Source organism: Dreissena polymorpha, chromosome 4, assembly GCF_020536995.1.
Source record: "Dreissena polymorpha isolate Duluth1 chromosome 4, UMN_Dpol_1.0, whole genome shotgun sequence".
NCBI lineage: Eukaryota > Metazoa > Mollusca > Bivalvia > Myida > Dreissenidae > Dreissena > Dreissena polymorpha.
In genome coordinates this window covers 62232644-62252046 of record NC_068358.1, presented here as the reverse complement: position 1 = coordinate 62252046, position 19403 = coordinate 62232644, and the positions used below count along the sequence as shown (strand labels likewise).

The 19403-nt window shown below is 37.3% G+C and overlaps 1 long non-coding RNA gene across 1 annotated transcript in view; it reads right to left on the bottom strand.

Moving 5' to 3' along the window:
- The window catches only part of LOC127877513 (uncharacterized), a 47732-nt gene that overhangs the window by 9553 nt on the left and 18776 nt on the right, over window positions 1-19403 (bottom strand). Inside the window, exons 2-4 of the long non-coding RNA XR_008048473.1 lie at window positions 13967-14059; window positions 9384-9476; window positions 4144-4236 (exon numbers count right to left, since the gene is read on the bottom strand). This is a non-coding gene — a long non-coding RNA (uncharacterized LOC127877513). The remainder of the gene's footprint in view (window positions 1-4143; window positions 4237-9383; window positions 9477-13966; window positions 14060-19403) is intronic.

The window sequence follows — 19403 nt, the reverse complement described above, 5'->3', positions numbered from 1 at the left end:
AACCAGCATGTACGTATTTCATGACATTGACTGCCCAGCAGACACACTGGCTAGGCACTGGACACATTTTCGAATTCACTAAGCATGCATTTCAAACCACCACCACTCAAATCTGATACTTTAAACTTGTAAAACACTATTATTGCTGCTCAGTTTTATTGTATCCCTATTTATTAGAAATTTCTCCCCTGCCAATTCGACACTAAGGCTCAAAACTGTATAGTGCTACCTTAAGAAACACCATACTATGGTAGAATCAGGAAAGTTGACTATTTTCATGAGGTTTACTCATATATGAGTGTGTACAATACATTTTAAAATCCTGGGACGACTCGTGTATTTTTTATGCCTTGTTTTCTACACATGATAATTTGGTCATTTTCAGCACTGTTTCCCACTATCTGCAGACTGCACTACTGAGCCAGGAATTGCATTATGTTTGCAAGCAAATTTCAACAAACACTGCATTTTTGTACCCAATCATTTAAAAAATGATGTCCAAATGATAATTAACAGCCAAACACTTCTGATCAATGCATTGGTGCTGAAAAATCCTCAAAAAGCATAGCAAAAAGGTTAATTTTTTGAAAGTTTTTACATATTTTCATTTAAAAAAAGCCCATTTAATTACATGATTTACCTTTTCTTATGCAAACCTACCACTGAATTTTCTTCTACAAACAAGCACAGTACTTTGAGTAATGTAAACATTTGATTAAACATGGCTTTGGCTGCCACAATGGACTAAAGTGACAATATCTCCCAATGAAAGGGAGGTAATCCAAAAGTTATAGAGATGACCACTGGCCAATCTTAAAAATTAACAAAAAATAGATACAGCACAGGGATAAACAAGAACCTTGGCACTTATCAGATGGGATTAAACAAACTTGTGCACATACAAAGAAAGTATTTTCATATCATGTGAGAATCAAAGGCTTAAACAACAACTGGTTATGTGCCTGCAGTGGTCATTTGTGAACTTCCGAGTTCTAGCGCTGACTTATTGTTCAAGAGAGAGCTTGTTTAAGAATAAATGTGCTCTTTTGCTAGAGAGATGACATTTTAGGCTGTGCTTATCAGCTGTTCATGTTGTGAATGTTGATAAGTGTGGGTCTGTTTGGTGAAAGTGGACACAATTGTAGCTTAATAACATGTGTCTGGAAAGAGTTTAGTCTGTTAGAATTCAGGTTTAAGGTGGTAACCTCAAAACATCATTTATTGTGGATTTACAGTTGAGTTATTCAAAATAACATCTTTTGTGATATATAGTTAAATTAAAAGGTAAAATAAACTTTACATCAAACTGTGCATTATCGCTTACTCCAATGTAGTGTGATAAATTAATTTACTGTCCGAAACATTAAATACAAAACCGGAATACATCGCTAAACTTACCAACCGGCAAAAACATTAAAATGGCTAACCATAAGGTTCGAAGAAGTTACAAAAAATCAAGGGGGAAAAGTCAGTCATGGTTCAAACGGGGACATGTCGGCTTTAGTAGACAGACCCCACAAGAAATACAAAATATGTCGACAAGTGCCGCTGAAGATTCGCAAACTAAACGGCTATCTGTACGTGAGGCAGAAGACGTACGACACGCCGCCGAGGATATAAATGGAGCCACTTTGCCGTATCAACTGCGACCTCAACCCCAAAATGAAGAAAGGGAAGACATGGCAGAATTAGATGAAAACATCATAGTTAACATCGACTGTTTACACAACCTGGTGCGAGAAGTACACAAACAGTCATGCAGCAAACCATGTGTTAAAGTCGCAGTCACGAAACGAGCAGGCCTTTGTGTAACCGTTCAGATGAAGTGCAGCAGCTGCAAGTATCAGGCGCCGCCTGTTAACCTCACTGACACAATGAAGAAGTCGCGCGGTCCAGCAGCTGGTGTCCTCAATGACATGCTTGTTCTGCCAGTACTCAAGTCCAAACTTGGCCTGATGGATGTATCCCTTGTTCTCTCCTGCTTAAACATAAAGGCTCCAACTCAAGCATTGCTACAGAGGAAATTAAACAACATGTCTAACACAGTTTCTCGGTTAAATGAAGACCAAATGATGCACAACCAGCAATATGTCCACAGAGTTCTGCAGCTTTCCGGTAAAGAGGCCGCAGCAGACGTACAGTTTGATACATCATATGCTTCAAGACCCCAGGGAGGGTTTGAAAAGGCTAAACAAAGCTTTGCAGCCGTTATCGAGCACAATACCAAGCAGAAACTTGTGCTGTCAACAGCGATCGCAAACAAACACTGTGCCAGCAAAACGTGCGCTCATAACAACTGCTCAAAGAATTTCCCTAGTCAACAATCTATAGCATCCAGCGAACGGCATTTACTCCTTGAAAATCTAAACAACTTGGACAAGAAGAAAATTCTCAAGATACGTTCGATCACCACAGACGCAAGTGCTCAAATTGGCAAAGCGCTTAGGGATTTCAACAGTAAAAAATCATCAAATATAAAACATTACCACTGCTTCATACACAGACATAGAACATTAGAGAAAAAAATAAGAAACATTAAACTGGATTCAAAAATGTTGGGCACACAGGACAAAACAAACTACATAAAAATGCTTGCCAGTGGTGTTCGAACACGTGTGCGAATGGAACTTCAAAATTTAAAGACAATAAAATCAAACGATGGCAATTACTTTGTAACAAGAAGTTCACAGGCTCTTGCTAACATTATTCCGTGTTTCAGCAACGATCATTCAAAGTGCTCAAAAGCGTCTACCGTGTGCCAGCACCACATGTCAAGCATTGGAAAGTACAGCGTAAAACATTTGCCATACGGACAGCACCTTCATCTTTCGAATACGGATAGCAGCCGTCTCAAAGACACTATATCAAGTACTTTTGATACCGAAACACTTCAATATGTAAGCAATCTGTACAATACAAACAGATGTGAGAGTTTGCACTCGACAATTTTCAACTATGCTCCAAACTTCACATGTTGGAAAAGGAATTTTTCCGGCCTATGCCATTCAGCAACCCATTCTCGAACACTTGGAAAAGGCAGAGCCACGGTTATTTTGGCACGCGCTTTCGGTATTAAAGTAAAACAGCATTCACAGATGTACAGGAATTTACAACATATTGACAAACGGAGCACTTATCATTCACGAAGAAAGGAATCCTTTCAATATAAGCAAACCAGATACTTTTTGCGAAAACGGGTTTCAAACCTTCCACTACTGAAAGACTCACTGTATTCATCTCAGCCATCATCTTCAGCTGGGGACCATAGTTATGGAATAAGTTATTAGATCTGTTTGCAATGTGCAGATTGACAAAGAACAATCTTAACTAGAAACAAAAACAAGAAATCAGAGATTTAAAACAATGTCAACCGTGATCAACAAACCAGTTACCTTTCACAGAATACACTTCGGGTAACCATGATGACCAGTGCATTCTCTTGTCGCCAAGCACTTTTTTCGAGAATTATTCACCGATTGGGGCTCATACGACAAATGTTCCACCTTAATGCACTTTTTGTTGTGACATATATGTGAAACATTCATTGTATCTATCAAAATCATTGTACCCAAGAAGTGCAAAAAGAACGCAAGCCGGTGTGCGAGGAAATGTATGCGCTTGCCGGCCACTGTGGCTCGCAGCACCGCATATCCATAGCGGTCATGCTCACCCACCCATAACCGGCAAGCACCTGCTGCACCTGCACCTCCAGACTTTTGTTCTACAAGGTTTTTTAGCCGTTGAACTGTGTGCAAAGAAGGGACACTTGCATAAAATGCACTGGCCATAAGCTATGACTGAAAATGCAAACAAGTATGGATATTAATGCTGTTTTTGTCCATTTTCCCCCCGGAAAAACCTTACATTTCACTATTGGACTTTCGCTTTAGCACAATAATCTTTGTAAGCAGTTGTAAATTGGTTAATATGGTCAATAAAACTTGTAAAGATCCATTAATGTGCATTAATAACAAATTGCCAATACCAGACATTGAGTTACCTCCCTTTGTTTGAGCCCTTAGTATGCTGGTGTTAGTGTTTTCCCATTGGAAATATTGTCGAAAATAAAATGCTGACATGTTCAGCAACATTTTTAAATGCAATTAAATGTTTTTGACAGGACTTGAAAAATTGACACTTTACCTTAAGGGGGCACACTACAGTTTTTCACAAATCGGCTACTGGCTGCCGGGGTGGGGGCACTGTCCGTCCTCACAGCTAACACAACATCTACACCTGAAATCATACAAAACATATCTTCAGTATTGTTGGGGGTATGTCTTCCAAAAAATACATGGATAGCCATGGTGCACCCACTTGCTGTATATTTTTATCATGGAAAATCAGCCAATTTAGGGGTCTGAATGTCACCTGTTTTCGAGGCCATTTCTGTGATTTTCAACACAAATTTACCACTAAACTGCAAATGCCAGTTCATTAAACACTTTCTGTTTTACTGCATCACTAACCAGATATTTGACCGACACCGAAGAATCCTAGGGTCATCCACGCGTTTTTTTGCAGAAATTCAGTTGAGTGGAGGCACCTTTAAAATTCATGCAAAATTAGCCTTCGGAGCTAGAAACCAGCATGTACGTATTTCATGACATTGACTGCCCAGCAGACACACTGGCTAGGCACTGGACACATTTTCGAATTCACTAAGCATGCATTTCAAACCACCACCACTCAAATCTGATACTTTAAACTTGTAAAACACTATTATTGCTGCTCAGTTTTATTGTATCCCTATTTATTAGAAATTTCTCCCCTGCCAATTCGACACTAAGGCTCAAAACTGTATAGTGCTACCTTAAGGGGGCACACTACAGTTTTCACAAATCGGCTACTGGCTGCCGGGGTGGGGGCACTGTCCGTCCTCACAGCTAACACAACATCTACACCTGTAATCATACAAAACATATCTTCAGTATTGTTGGGGGTATGTCTTCCAAAAAATACATGGATAGCCATGGTGCACCCACTTGCTGTATATTTTTATCATGGAAAATCAGCCAATTTAGGGGTCTGAATGTCACCTGTTTTCGAGGCCATTTCTGTGATTTTCAACACAAATTTACCACTAAACTGCAAATGCCAGTTCATTAAACACTTTCTGTTTTACTGCATCACTAACCAGATATTTGACCGACACCGAAGAATCCTAGGGTCATCCACGCGTTTTTTTGCAGAAATTCAGTTGAGTGGAGGCACCTTTAAAATTCATGCAAAATTAACCTTCGGAGCTAGAAACCAGCATGTACGTATTTCATGACATTGACTGCCCAGCAGACACACTGGCTAGGCACTGGACACATTTTCGAATTCACTAAGCATGCATTTCAAACCACCACCACTCAAATCTGATACTTTAAACTTGTAAAACACTATTATTGCTGCTCAGTTTTATTGTATCCCTATTTATTAGAAATTTCTCCCCTGCCAATTCGACACTAAGGCTCAAAACTGTATAGTGCTACCTTAAGAAACACCATACTATGGTAGAATCAGGAAAGTTGACTATTTTCATGAGGTTTACTCATATATGAGTGTGTACAATAAATTTTAAAATCCTGGGACGACTCGTGTATTTTTTATGCCTTGTTTTCTACACATGATAATTTGGTCATTTTCAGCACTGTTTCCCACTATCTGCAGACTGCACTACTAAGCCAGGAATTGCATTATGTTTGCAAGCAAATTTCAACAAACACTGCATTTTTGTACCCAATCATTTAAAAAATGATGTCCAAATGATAATTAACAGCCAAACACTTCTGATCAATGCATTGGTGCTGAAAAATCCTCAAAAAGCATAGCAAAAAGGTTAATTTTTTGAAAGTTTTTACATATTTTCATTTAAAAAAAGCCCATTTAATTACATGATTTACCTTTTCTTATGCAAACCTACCACTGAATTTTCTTCTACAAACAAGCACAGTACTTTGAGTAATGTAAACATTTGATTAAACATGGCTTTGGCTGCCACAATGGACTAAAGTGACAATATCTCCCAATGAAAGGGAGGTAATCCAAAAGTTATAGAGATGACCACTGGCCAATCTTAAAAATTAACAAAAAATAGATACAGCACAGGGAAAAACAAGAACCTTGGCACTTATCAGATGGGATTAAACAAACTTGTGCACATACAAAGAAAGTATTTTCATATCATGTGAGAATCAAAGGCTTAAACAACAACTGGTTATGTGCCTGCAGTGGTCATTTGTGAACTTCCGAGTTCTAGCGCTGACTTATTGTTCAAGAGAGAGCTTGTTTAAGAATAAATGTGCTCTTTTGCTAGAGAGATGACATTTTAGGCTGTGCTTATCAGCTGTTCATGTTGTGAATGTTGATAAGTGTGGGTCTGTTTGGTGAAAGTGGACACAATTGTAGCTTAATAACATGTGTCTGGAAAGAGTTTAGTCTGTTAGAATTCAGGTTTAAGGTGGTAACCTCAAAACATCATTTATTGTGGATTTACAGTTGAGTTATTCAAAATAACATCTTTTGTGATATATAGTTAAATTAAAAGGTAAAATAAACTTTACATCAAACTGTGCATTATCGCTTACTCCAATGTAGTGTGATAAATTAATTTACTGTCCGAAACATTAAATACAAAACCGGAATACATCGCTAAACTTACCAACCGGCAAAAACATTAAAATGGCTAACCATAAGGTTCGAAGAAGTTACAAAAAATCAAGGGGGAAAAGTCAGTCATGGTTCAAACGGGGACATGTCGGCTTTAGTAGACAGACCCCACAAGAAATACAAAATATGTCGACAAGTGCCGCTGAAGATTCGCAAACTAAACGGCTATCTGTACGTGAGGCAGAAGACGTACGACACGCCGCCGAGGATATAAATGAAGCCACTTTGCCGTATCAACTGCGACCTCAACCCCAAAATGAAGAAAGGGAAGACATGGCAGAATTAGATGAAAACATCATAGTTAACATCGACTGTTTACACAACCTGGTGCGAGAAGTACACAAACAGTCATGCAGCAAACCATGTGTTAAAGTCGCAGTCACGAAACGAGCAGGCCTTTGTGTAACCGTTCAGATGAAGTGCAGCAGCTGCAAGTATCAGGCGCCGCCTGTTAACCTCACTGACACAATGAAGAAGTCGCGCGGTCCAGCAGCTGGTGTCCTCAATGACATGCTTGTTCTGCCAGTACTCAAGTCCAAACTTGGCCTGATGGATGTATCCCTTGTTCTCTCCTGCTTAAACATAAAGGCTCCAACTCAAGCATTGCTACAGAGGAAATTAAACAACATGTCTAACACAGTTTCTCGGTTAAATGAAGACCAAATGATGCACAACCAGCAATATGTCCACAGAGTTCTGCAGCTTTCCGGTAAAGAGGCCGCAGCAGACGTACAGTTTGATACATCATATGCTTCAAGACCCCAGGGAGGGTTTGAAAAGGCTAAACAAAGCTTTGCAGCCGTTATCGAGCACAATACCAAGCAGAAACTTGTGCTGTCAACAGCGATCGCAAACAAACACTGTGCCAGCAAAACGTGCGCTCATAACAACTGCTCAAAGAATTTCCCTTGTCAACAATCTATAGCATCCAGCGAACGGCATTTACTCCTTGAAAATCTAAACAACTTGGACAAGAAGAAAATTCTCAAGATACGTTCGATCACCACAGACGCAAGTGCTCAAATTGGCAAAGCGCTTAGGGATTTCAACAGTAAAAAATCATCAAATATAAAACATTACCACTGCTTCATACACAGACTTAGAACATTATAGAAAAAAATAAGAAACATTAAACTGGATTCAAAAATGGTGGGCACACAGGACAAAACAAACTACATAAAAATGCTTGCCAGTGGTGTTCGAACACGTGTGCGAATGGAACTTCAAAATTTAAAGACAATAAAATCAAACGATGGCAATTACAAGTTCACAGGCTCTTGCTAACATTATTCCGTGTTTCAGCAACGATCATTCAAAGTGCTCAAAAGCGTCTACCGTGTGCCAGCACCACATGTCAAGCATTGGAAAGTACAGCGTAAAACATTTGCCATACGGACAGCACCTTCATCTTTCGAATACGGATAGCAGCCGTCTCAAAGACACTATATCAAGTACTTTTGATACCGAAACACTTCAATATGTAAGCAATCTGTACAATACAAACAGATGTGAGAGTTTGCACTCGACAATTTTCAACTATGCCCCAAAATTCACATGTTGGAAAAGGAATTTTTCCGGCCTATGCCATTCAGCAACCCATTCTCGAACACTTGGAAAAGGCAGAGCCACGGTTATTTTGGCACGCGCTTTCGGTATTAAAGTAAAACAGCATTCACAGATGTACAGGAATTTACAACATATTGACAAACGGAGCACTTATCATTCACGAAGAAAGGAATCCTTTCAATATAAGCAAACCAGATACTTTTTGCGAAAACGGGTTTCAAACCTTCCACTACTTAAAGACTCACTGTATTCATCTCAGCCATCATCTTCAGCTGGGGACCATAGTTATGGAATAAGTTATTAGATCTGTTTGCAATGTGCAGATTGACAAAGAACAATCTTAACTCGAAACAAAAACAAGAAATCAGAGATTTAAAACAATGTCAACCGTGATCAACAAACCAGTTACCTTTCACAGAATACACTTCGGGTAACCATGATGACCAGTGCATTCTCTTGTCGCCAAGCACTTTTTTCGAGAATTATTCACCGATTGGGGCTCATACGACAAATGTTCCACCTTAATGCACTTTTTGTTGTGACATATATGTGAAACATTCATTGTATCTATCAAAATCATTGTACCCAAGAAGTGCAAAAAGAACGCAAGCCGGTGTGCGAGGAAATGTATGCGCTTGCCGGCCACTGTGGCTCGCAGCACCGCATATCCATAGCGGTCATGCTCACCCACCCATAACCGGCAAGCACCTGCTGCACCTGCACCTCCAGACTTTTGTTCTACAAGGTTTTTTAGCCGTTGAACTGTGTGCAAAGAAGGAACACTTGCATAAAATGCACTGGCCATAAGCTATGACTGAAAATGCAAACAAGTATGGATATTAATGCTGTTTTTGTCCATTTTCCCCCCGGAAAAACCTTACATTTCACTATTGGACTTTCGCTTTAGCACAATAATCTTTGTAAGCAGTTGTAAATTGGTTAATATGGTCAATAAAACTTGTAAAGATCCATTAATGTGCATTAATAACAAATTGCCAATACCAGACATTGAGTTACCTCCCTTTGTTTGAGCCCTTAGTATGCTGGTGTTAGTGTTTTCCCATTGGAAATATTGTCGAAAATAAAATGCTGACATGTTCAGCAACATTTTTAAATGCAATTAAATGTTTTTGACAGGACTTGAAAAATTGACACTTTACCTTAAGGGGGCACACTACAGTTTTTCACAAATCGGCTACTGGCTGCCGGGGTGGGGGCACTGTCCGTCCTCACAGCTAACACAACATCTACACCTGAAATCATACAAAACATATCTTCAGTATTGTTGGGGGTATGTCTTCCAAAAAATACATGGATAGCCATGGTGCACCCACTTGCTGTATATTTTTATCATGGAAAATCAGCCAATTTAGGGGTCTGAATGTCACCTGTTTTCGAGGCCATTTCTGTGATTTTCAACACAAATTTACCACTAAACTGCAAATGCCAGTTCATTAAACACTTTCTGTTTTACTGCATCACTAACCAGATATTTGACCGACACCGAAGAATCCTAGGGTCATCCACGCGGTTTTTTGCAGAAATTCAGTTGAGTGGAGGCACCTTTAAAATTCATGCAAAATTAGCCTTCGGAGCTAGAAACCAGCATGTACGTATTTCATGACATTGACTGCCCAGCAGACACACTGGCTAGGCACTGGACACATTTTCGAATTCACTAAGCATGCATTTCAAACCACCACCACTCAAATCTGATACTTTAAACTTGTAAAACACTATTATTGCTGCTCAGTTTTATTGTATCCCTATTTATTAGAAATTTCTCCCCTGCCAATTCGACACTAAGGCTCAAAACTGTATAGTGCTACCTTAAGAAACACCATACTATTGTAGAATCAGGAAAGTTGACTATTTTCATGAGGTTTACTCATATATGAGTGTGTACAATAAATTTTAAAATCCTGGGACGACTCGTGTATTTTTTATGCCTTGTTTTCTACACATGATAATTTGGTCATTTTCAGCACTGTTTCCCACTATCTGCAGACTGCACTACTGAGCCAGGAATTGCATTATGTTTGCAAGCAAATTTCAACAAACACTGCATTTTTGTACCCAATCATTTAAAAAATGATGTCCAAATGATAGTTAACAGCCAAACACTTCTGATCAATGCATTGGTGCTGAAAAATCCTCAAAAAGCATAGCAAAACGGTTAATTTTTTGAAAGTTTTTACATATTTTCATTTAAAAAAAGCCCATTTAATTACATGATTTACCTTTTCTTATGCAAACCTACCACTGAATTTTCTTCTACAAACAAGCACAGTACTTTGAGTAATGTAAACATTTGATTAAACATGGCTTTGGCTGCCACAATGGACTAAAGTGACAATATCTGCCAATGAAAGGGAGGTAATCCAAAAGTTATAGAGATGACCACTGGCCAATCTTAAAAATTAACAAAAAATAGATACAGCACAGGGAAAAACAAGAACCTTGGCACTTATCAGATGGGATTAAACAAACTTGTGCACATACAAAGAAAGTATTTTCATATCATGTGAGAATCAAAGGCTTAAACAACAACTGGTTATGTGCCTGCAGTGGTCATTTGTGAACTTCCGAGTTCTAGCGCTGACTTATTGTTCAAGAGAGAGCTTGTTTAAGAATAAATGTGCTCTTTTGCTAGAGAGATGACATTTTAGGCTGTGCTTATCAGCTGTTCATGTTGTGAATGTTGATAAGTGTGGGTCTGTTTGGTGAAAGTGGACACAATTGTAGCTTAATAACATGTGTCTGGAAAGAGTTTAGTCTGTTAGAATTCAGGTTTAAGGTGGTAACCTCAAAACATCATTTATTGTGGATTTACAGTTGAGTTATTCAAAATAACATCTTTTGTGATATATAGTTAAATTAAAAGGTAAAATAAACTTTACATCAAACTGTGCATTATCGCTTACTCCAATGTAGTGTGATAAATTAATTTACTGTCCGAAACATTAAATACAAAACCGGAATACATCGCTAAACTTACCAACCGGCAAAAACATTAAAATGGCTAACCATAAGGTTCGAAGAAGTTACAAAAAATCAAGGGGGAAAAGTCAGTCATGGTTCAAACGGGGACATGTCGGCTTTAGTAGACAGACCCCACAAGAAATACAAAATATGTCGACAAGTGCCGCTGAAGATTCGCAAACTAAACGGCTATCTGTACGTGAGGCAGAAGACGTACGACACGCCGCCGAGGATATAAATGGAGCCACTTTGCCGTATCAACTGCGACCTCAACCCCAAAATGAAGAAAGGGAAGACATGGCAGAATTAGATGAAAACATCATAGTTAACATCGACTGTTTACACAACCTGGTGCGAGAAGTACACAAACAGTCATGCAGCAAACCATGTGTTAAAGTCGCAGTCACGAAACGAGCAGGCCTTTGTGTAACCGTTCAGATGAAGTGCAGCAGCTGCAAGTATCAGGCGCCGCCTGTTAACCTCACTGACACAATGAAGAAGTCGCGCGGTCCAGCAGCTGGTGTCCTCAATGACATGCTTGTTCTGCCAGTACTCAAGTCCAAACTTGGCCTGATGGATGTATCCCTTGTTCTCTCCTGCTTAAACATAAAGGCTCCAACTCAAGCATTGCTACAGAGGAAATTAAACAACATGTCTAACACAGTTTCTCGGTTAAATGAAGACCAAATGATGCACAACCAGCAATATGTCCACAGAGTTCTGCAGCTTTCCGGTAAAGAGGCCGCAGCAGACGTACAGTTTGATACATCATATGCTTCAAGATCCCAGGGAGGGTTTGAAAAGGCTAAACAAAGCTTTGCAGCCGTTATCGAGCACAATACCAAGCAGAAACTTGTGCTGTCAACAGCGATCGCAAACAAACACTGTGCCAGCAAAACGTGCGCTCATAACAACTGCTCAAAGAATTTCCCTAGTCAACAATCTATAGCATCCAGCGAACGGCATTTACTCCTTGAAAATCTAAACAACTTGGACAAGAAGAAAATTCTCAAGATACGTTCGATCACCACAGACGCAAGTGCTCAAATTGGCAAAGCGCTTAGGGATTTCAACAGTAAAAAATCATCAAATATAAAACATTACCACTGCTTCATACACAGACTTAGAACATTAGAGAAAAAAATAAGAAACATTAAACTGGATTCAAAAATGTTGGGCACACAGGACAAAACAAACTACATAAAAATGCTTGCCAGTGGTGTTCGAACACGTGTGCGAATGGAACTTCAAAATTTAAAGACAATAAAATCAAACGATGGCAATTACTTTGTAACAAGAAGTTCACAGGCTCTTGCTAACATTATTCCGTGTTTCAGCAACGATCATTCAAAGTGCTCAAAAGCGTCTACCGTGTGCCAGCACCACATGTCAAGCATTGGAAAGTACAGCGTAAAACATTTGCCATACGGACAGCACCTTCATCTTTCGAATACGGATAGCAGCCGTCTCAAAGACACTATATCAAGTACTTTTGATACCGAAACACTTCAATATGTAAGCAATCTGTACAATACAAACAGATGTGAGAGTTTGCACTCGACAATTTTCAACTATGCCCCAAAATTCACATGTTGGAAAAGTAATTTTTCCGGCCTATGCCATTCAGCAACCCATTCTCGAACACTTGGAAAAGGCAGAGCCACGGTTATTTTGGCACGCGCTTTCGGTATTAAAGTAAAACAGCATTCACAGATGTACAGGAATTTACAACATATTGACAAACGGAGCACTTATCATTCACGAAGAAAGGAATCCTTTCAATATAAGCAAACCAGATACTTTTTGCGAAAACGGGTTTCAAACCTTCCACTACTGAAAGACTCACTGTATTCATCTCAGCCATCATCTTCAGCTGGGGACCATAGTTATGGAATAAGTTATTAGATCTGTTTGCAATGTGCAGATTGACAAAGAACAATCTTAACTAGAAACAAAAACAAGAAATCAGAGATTTAAAACAATGTCAACCGTGATCAACAAACCAGTTACCTTTCACAGAATACACTTCGGGTAACCATGATGACCAGTGCATTCTCTTGTCGCCAAGCACTTTTTTCGAGAATTATTCACCGATTGGGGCTCATACGACAAATGTTCCACCTTAATGCACTTTTTGTTGTGACATATATGTGAAACATTCATTGTATCTATCAACATCATTGTACCCAAGAAGTGCAAAAAGAACGCAAGCCGGTGTGCGAGGAAATGTATGCGCTTGCCGGCCACTGTGGCTCGCAGCACCGCATATCCATAGCGGTCATGCTCACCCACCCATAACCGGCAAGCACCTGCTGCACCTGCACCTCCAGACTTTTGTTCTACAAGGTTTTTTAGCCGTTGAACTGTGTGCAAAGAAGGGACACTTGCATAAAATGCACTGGCCATAAGCTATGACTGAAAATGCAAACAAGTATGGATATTAATGCTGTTTTTGTCCATTTTCCCCCCGGAAAAACCTTACATTTCACTATTGGACTTTCGCTTTAGCACAATAATCTTTGTAAGCAGTTGTAAATTGGTTAATATGGTCAATACAACTTGTAAAGATCCATTAATGTGCATTAATAACAAATTGCCAATACCAGACATTGAGTTACCTCCCTTTGTTTGAGCCCTTAGTATGCTGGTGTTAGTGTTTTCCCATTGGAAATATTGTCGAAAATAAAATGCTGACATGTTCAGCAACATTTTTAAATGCAATTAAATGTTTTTGACAGGACTTGAAAAATTGACACTTTACCTTAAGGGGGCACACTACAGTTTTTCACAAATCGGCTACTGGCTGCCGGGGTGGGGGCACTGTCCGTCCTCACAGCTAACACAACATCTACACCTGAAATCATACAAAACATATATTCAGTATTGTTGGGGGTATGTCTTCCAAAAAATACATGGATAGCCATGGTGCACCCACTTGCTGTATATTTTTATCATGGAAAATCAGCCAATTTAGGGGTCTGAATGTCACCTGTTTTCGAGGCCATTTCTGTGATTTTCAACACAAATTTACCACTAAACTGCAAATGCCAGTTCATTAAACACTTTCTGTTTTACTGCATCACTAACCAGATATTTGACCGACACCGAAGAATCCTAGGGTCATCCACGCGGTTTTTTGCAGAAATTCAGTTGAGTGGAGGCACCTTTAAAATTCATGCAAAATTAGCCTTCGGAGCTAGAAACCAGCATGTACGTATTTCATGACATTGACTGCCCAGCAGACACACTGGCTAGGCACTGGACACATTTTCGAATTCACTAAGCATGCATTTCAAACCACCAATAGGCTGCATGTGCTTACTCAAGTGACATGACTAATTAACTGAACCAATCGCTGGGTAAAGACTTGGTGCATTCTCCTCGTCTAGTTTGACGTTAACATTTGATGTCTATTTGTATATCCATTTAGGTAGACTCGATATTGAACTTGATGCAAAGCAAACATAAATTAATACTATCATTAGTGGTATATCGTGTGCAAAATGTGACATTTAGATTCATAATAAAAAATAAATTGCATAAATTATAAAAGTAAAAATAACAACGGGAAAATTATTGTGCACGTGGCTCGTCTATCATCACGTATTTCGTCACAACGGCAGGTACTGGTTTCAGCTATGCTGGTTCCAGTCAAATCTATTGGTTCCAGTCAAATCTATGCGCTGAGGTTGACGCCTTGCATGAAGCACAATAATATTGGACTCGATGGTTAATTTCCAGTAAGGACCGATAAATAGATTTTTCACAAAACATAAAGATTTAGTAATGCTAATATACTTAAAATACTATATAACGAAGCTTATGTGCAATAGGCGATCAGTAAATGATAAAATCGAAGAAAACAAATAATTTTTTCCAGACACATCAATCCAGTTGGAATTTCGTTTACATACATGTTTTGGGAATTGTGTTAGTTTTGCACAAATAACGTCTCCCTAAATTTGAAAGGCGGCGTAAATGTAAAAAAAATGATATCAATTAAAGTGTTAACCGAATATAACAGATGTTATGACAATGTTAAATTTAGTTTGTTACACAAAATAACTGTAATTACCAGTTTAATAGTGTCATCTGCGAATATTTAAATACAGTGCTTAAATTATGTTAGCCACAAGTAACTGCCTATAATTTGTGTACTCAATTTATATACTTTATTTCAATGCCAATTGCTGGATAAGACTGAAAGATAAATTGCTATATGTACAAATCGATGGATGTTTATATATATATATATATATATATATATATATATATATATATATATATATTACATTATTTATGATACGCATTGTAAAGTTGTATTATGCATTCGGGAACTTCTGGGATTAAATCATTTTGCAAGATAGAGTTTACGACACAAGAAACCAACATATAATGACTTCCGACTATGTTATCCTGTCAATTCTAAGTAGTACTGTATATTTGATTCATGTTGCACAATTTTTAAATCTGTCAGGAATAAAAAAATTATTCCTGTTGCAAACGAGCAGCAACATTTACATATGCCGTCTTATCAAATAAAATTAAAATATGTTTCACAGTCCTTTCCTTCCATTTTTATCCTCCAACCTGTTAAAATATTATTTATCCTTCTTGCCCCATGTTCTCGTAAAACAGGCACAGCCAACATGAGTGTAGTGCCTTTTGACGATTTTATAGAGTAACATACATTATTGCTTGATATTATCTTCAAATTAATTTTAAGGAACATACCTCGTGAATTTGTTTAACAGGTATGACTGGATATAAGAACTCAAGTGAAAATAAAAATCACTTAAGTAACTTACAATGTACACAATTAACCATCCAACGATTTTTACGAAAGAGGTCACCACGATCAATTTAAGCTCCCCCCAACCACCCCAACATATTTTGTCTCAATAGGTCCTTATATTTTGAAAATTTTACAACTAATTTTTTAGAAAAAGTGTTTTGTATATTTAGTACATGTATTTAATATAGCAAACCGTGAAACTTCATAACCTATATCAAGGGATATTTGAGAGCGGAATATAAGAATAAACATAAAATGATCGAAACTGGGATCACCGCCTTTATATGATCAGCGCAAAACAATGGTAATTTAAACCAATATGAGGAACATCGCAATTTACCCAGAATTAGTTACAGTATAAATAAAACATGCTAGCGCAGATAGGTAATTAAATCTTATTGCCATTGCGGGACGAGCGAATAGAATACTACACATTAGTATAAAAGTGTTGTGGATATCAAAAATCTATTACAACAACGAGATGATCGGTTTTTAAATAACTAGTAAATGACCCATTTGTAAAGATATTAAAAATAAAAAGTTCGCGTTAAAATGTGTCAAACAAAGCAGGTGTACGATTTGTTAAAACCCTCGCAAGGCATTGTTTAAACTGCGTTCCCAATTTGCATAATCACACCAGTTTGTTTTCAGTTGTACTGCCGCGCGTTTTTATCTGATAGATACTATTATATTTATTTTGAACACAATTATTCAGAACATGTTAATATGAGACCACCCCTAGTGTTTGATCAATCAGGTTTTAAATGATCTGTAAACAAACAGTAGACGTATTTAATTCTATAGTAATTACGAATGGTAAGATTATTTGTCAAGCATTATAAAAATTATGACAATGATATTATTATAATTATCATTAGAAGTAGTATTAGCATTTATAATTGTTTCTTTTAAGAACGTTCTACATAAATAATTGTATATATATATATATATATATATATATATATATATATATATATATATATATATATATATATATATATATATATGTTTATTATGTAGAACGTATATATATATATGTCAGCAAACAACTTTTGTTATAACTGTGTGTCTTAAATTGCGTTTAGATAATGTTTGAATCGATTTTCAATACATTCCTGATTTCTACAATGCAAATATTTGGCTATATAACTATCTTTCAAAACTCGGAATCGTCTTGTATGGATCGTCAATAATGGGACGTGTTTAATTTAACGCTAAATTGCAATTATATACAAACATATTAAATGGCAAGTGTCAAGCCACAAGCGGATGACGGAAACGAACACAAGACGGCTGAGCTATGTAACTTGCCAGACGGCCATGTTAAAGTCCCATTATCTAGATAAACAAGATAAGTATTGATGCAAAGCATCAAAGGGCGTCGGGAAATTCAGTGTAAAAGGCACTCAATGAAGTTACATGGAACGATTTTTTTCTACTGTAAATATTAATATATTGGCCGATTATTTTAAACAAAATAGAAAAAGATACTGGTATAACAATTATCTATGATTTTGTGTTATAACCCCCAAATAACCATTATTTATGATGTTGTGTTAGTTATAACCCTCAAATAACCATTATCTATGATTTTGTGTTGAAACCCCCAAATATTTCATAGTTCATTTTATTTACTTTGGTTTCCTTTTTTTACTGGCATTCGTGTGCAGTTTTTATTAATGGAACAGAACTGTGTAGGTTTTAAAAAATCTGCTTCATCTTGTGAGCGTAATTTCATATTTTCTCAACTTCAAGGGGAGATGATTCTGAACTTATTCTTACGTTGCTCATTTACGATAGGGGTTGAGTACTCATTGATATGAAAACACTGTAAAAGTTTGAAGAAAAAAATTGAATGAAAACTGTAAATTGCATAAAGAAGCTGCATTTCACAATACTTTGAAATCCAGTAAAAGATCATAATAGATGTATTGCTCCGATATTCATCATTTTCAATAGGGTTCGAGTAATATAAAAACTGATATAAAAACACTTAACAAGTTTGAAAAGATTCAGACGAAAGTTGTGAAATCTTTTAAACAAGTAGAAATTGTTTATTTTGTCAAATTTAATAGAAAAAATCTGGACATTATTTTCCCGATGTTTCTCATTTTAAATGAGGTTAAAATGCTCAGTGATATGAAGACACTGTAAGTTTGTAAAGAATCTGATGAAAAATTTTGACATAATCACCTAACCAAGCAGTTTTTCACTTTTATTTTTAAATTCAAAAAGACATAATTCTGGACTTATGGTCCGATATTGCTCATATAGAGTTTGGGTTGGGTCCTCATTGATAAAAAAACCTGTGCAAGTTTTGGAACAATCGGATGAAAATTTTGGATTTCGAACAAGGATTTCAAAATTTCTCAAATTCTAAGGAAGATAGCTATGGACGTAGTGGTCGGATAATGCTAAAGGACCCATACCAACTGGATAGTAATACGTGTCGCGCTTCGCGCTCTATATGTGGTTCTTAAAAAAAACTCCGAGGATGGCTTGACTCTAGGGAAACGGGTTGCTGGGGCACAGCTCCTCCTTGATAAGCGGCTGCTTCCTTTATCGCAACTCATTGTTACAACCAATAATACGTGTCACGCTTCGCGCTCTATATGTGGTAGGAATGGTACTAAGGGCCTATGATAGACAACCATAAAAATACATGGATAATAGATGTGTTGTTTGCATTTATTTGTTAATACAAAACACGTGTATTTTTTATAAGATATTTAAGTGATGTTAGAAATTTAATTAACGTTGTCACCACGTTTCATCCATTAATTTTAATAAAAATGTCTAATTGTACTTAAATGGATTTTAAAATGTCTACATAAAATAAAGCTTTATTATATTTATTAACCTGACTGAAAACATTGTCAGTCGCCGAAATGTTCCGTTCGTGCCGGAATACGGGATTGAACCGGGGGCCTTTAGATGACTGTTGCGTAAACAACTTCAGTCTAACGCTCTCCCAACTGAGCTATTCTGGCTGACATGTTTTGCTATTTGGTGAAGTTGTGTATAGCGATCGTTATTATATGTCTATTAATAAACTAATACATTGTACGTTTTCGTACCACTACGCCTTCCAATAAACTTGCTTGCGCGATAGGTCGTCAAATATCGTACTACATTGATTCTCCACTAAATAAGCAAATTAGACAAACCACAAAATAAATATATTTTGATTATGTTTTGTTTTTATACAAAACATCATTTGTTTTTATACAAAACCAGAAAGTTTCGCGTATTTGCCCAGTCCCTGTGATCTTTCCCCTGTGATCAGTTGTGGATCAGTTATTAATTAAAACAATTAGCTTTGCATTATTGGCAATAAATGTTGTAATAAATGTAATAGGCACAAATGCAGTACTTATTTACACAAATTTACACAAAAATCACC